Source organism: Chiloscyllium plagiosum, chromosome 24, assembly GCF_004010195.1.
Source record: "Chiloscyllium plagiosum isolate BGI_BamShark_2017 chromosome 24, ASM401019v2, whole genome shotgun sequence".
NCBI classification, from domain to species: domain Eukaryota; kingdom Metazoa; phylum Chordata; class Chondrichthyes; order Orectolobiformes; family Hemiscylliidae; genus Chiloscyllium; species Chiloscyllium plagiosum.
In genome coordinates this window covers 32686863-32689513 of record NC_057733.1, presented here as the reverse complement: position 1 = coordinate 32689513, position 2651 = coordinate 32686863, and the positions used below count along the sequence as shown (strand labels likewise).

The window sequence follows — 2651 nt, the reverse complement described above, 5'->3', positions numbered from 1 at the left end:
GAACGCTGATAGGGGAGGGAAATATATCCCTGTGGTGGGGTCCGTGGCGGAAATGACGACGGATGATACGATGTATATGGAGGTTGGTGGGGTGGTAGGTGAGGACCAGTGGGGTTCTGTCCTGGTGGCGATTGGAGGGGCGGGGCTCAAGGGCGGAGGAGATGAGGTGGAGGGTATCGTCGATCACCTCTGGGGGAAAATTGCGGTCTTTGAAGAAGGAAGCCATCTGAGTTGTTTGGTATTGGAACTGGTCCTCCTGGGAGCAGATGCGGCGGAGACGAAGGAATTGGGAATATGGAGTGGCGTTTTTACAGGGGGCAGGGTGGGAGGAGGTGTAGTCTCGGTAGCTTTGGGAGTCGGTCGGTTTATAGTAAATGTCCGTGTTGATTCGGTCGTCCGAGATAGAAATGGAGAGGTCTAGGAAGGGGAGAGAGGAGTCTGAGATGGTCCAGGTAAATTTGAGGTCAGGGTGGAATGTGTTGGTAAAGTGGATGAACTGTTCAACCTCCTTGTGGGAGCACGAGGCAGCACCGATTTGATGAGCCAAATGGCCTACTCTTACTCTTCCTTTCTATATTTCATAGTTTCAATCCTTTGTTAAGTCATAAATCAGCGTCTTATGCAGGTGGCTGTATAATCTATAAGGAGAAGTTGTAGGATTTGAGTTCTAGCATCAAATGCGACATTTCCAACTCTTAAAATTAAGTTCAAAAAGTCTGCTGGCTCAGAATTCATTCACACACATGCTTTTGACTCCAGATGGCAGCCCATCAGATCTAAAAGAGAATCAACCAAGATTGTTCCCTGTAATACCAAAGGCTAGTATCTGATGATACATTCAATATGTTTTCCACTCACGAACACAGATACCTCGTTCAATGCATCACCATGTCACTGGTACATAAAGTCACTGTTTTGCAAATTACTTTCATATTATTTGGGGCAAGTAACAGCGAGCCCAGGCTTAAACTCTTTTGATCTTATTATTTGTCTGAGGTCAGAATAAACTTATTTGTCACTTGCATGGGCACATTGCCGACAATAGTGATGCATTTTCATTGTTCTTTTTTCAATGTGGAAATGCGTAATTCATGAGCCTGTAATTCCAAAAGCTAAAGCTGCCTTTGTGTTCCATGCAGAACGGCAGAGGAATATCATGGGATGGATGCATTGACACCAGTAGCCATAGAGGCAGAAACTGTACAAAATTAATCTCATACAATTGCAGTTATTGAAAGTGCACATCACCATTTTCATTTATGATCATTTGTTTTACCCCCCCAGGCAGAAGTAGGCATATACAGGTTGATGATATATCTTTGCAGATCTGGCTTGAATCAACTGACTATGAGCTCAGTCCACCTGCTTCCACAGAGCATGATAGAATGTTTCATCAGAAGGAAATGTTTATATTTGCCATGGACAAACTGCAACTCTTACAACACAAGCTATATGACTACAATAAAGTTTGCATTTATATGGTTCTTTGGACATTGAATAGCATCCCATGGTATGTCCCAGATCCATAATCAGACACAAATCAGCATCAAGCCTCAGAAGTACACAGTAAGAGGAACCAACTGAACAGTTGGTCAAATCAATGCGTTTTAAGGCCCAGAGTAAAAGAAGACAAGGGAAGTGGAGAGCTTGATTGGTACTGAAAGGGAATTTAAAAAATTTGAGAATAGTATTGTTGGTAATATAGCTGTCAATGGTGGAGATACACAGGAAACTAGTTGAGGAAACATTAGCCTTGAAAGGTTGAAGGTGGCTACTGAAGTACAGGATGCAAGGTTATGAAGGATTTAAAAGGAGGTTCTAGGTAGTGGGAAGAAAAGGAATGAGTGGCCCATCTTTGTTTTCCAAAAAAGTCCTGGGATTCTGAGCAGTATTAGCCAGGGAGAGTAAAGACTCAGTGTTTGAAGTGGTATCAGATCTGCTAATAGATGGCTGCAGTAGAACAAAATCACATTTAATCACCTTGGCTGGGAGGATGCAAAGCTAAGTTCCAAACTGGGAAAAAGATTAGGTTGACAAGAGTAGGGCTGTACCAAGAAGGATTGAAAAGTAGAGGAGGAGTGGTAGAGCAGATTGATAGTGACAGAATGATAAAAGGATAAATGGTCAAAGAGATAACCAAAATGTGGATAGCACATTTACACAAAGGAACAGATGAGAGGGGTAGGGGAAAACAGCTAAGCATTGAAATCAGGAGAGCAGGCAAGTTAATTTGAGGTGGGACTGTGGGATTTACAGGGCTAATGCTAAATTTGAGGATGTAGATTTGTCACTGTGTGTAATGCAATGACATTCAATATTTGAGACTGAATTTTCCAATGAGGTTGGAGGGCATGTGTTAGATTGGGCAGTTGCAGAGCAGCTAGTATATTTTCCACTTTTAATGTTGTCATTCAGTTGGATTTGTTGAATAGATTAGAGTGGTGCTGTAAAAGCACAGCAGGTCAGACAGCATCCGAGGAGCAGGAAAATCGACGTTTTGGGCAAAAGCCCTTCATCAGGAATGAGGCTGGGAGCCTCCAAGGTGGAGAGATAAATGGGAGGGGGCTAGGGCTGAGGAGAAGGTAGCTGAGAGTGCACTAGGTGTAACTTACCACCTCTTCCTCTGCTACATTGATGACTGCATCAGCGCC

General features: G+C 43.3%; 1 protein-coding gene across 3 annotated transcripts in view; it reads left to right on the top strand.

The window, feature by feature from the left end:
- sdk2b (sidekick cell adhesion molecule 2b) overlaps nucleotides 1–2651 on the top strand; it is a 949565-nt gene that overhangs the window by 768900 nt on the left and 178014 nt on the right. The window lies entirely within an intron of this gene.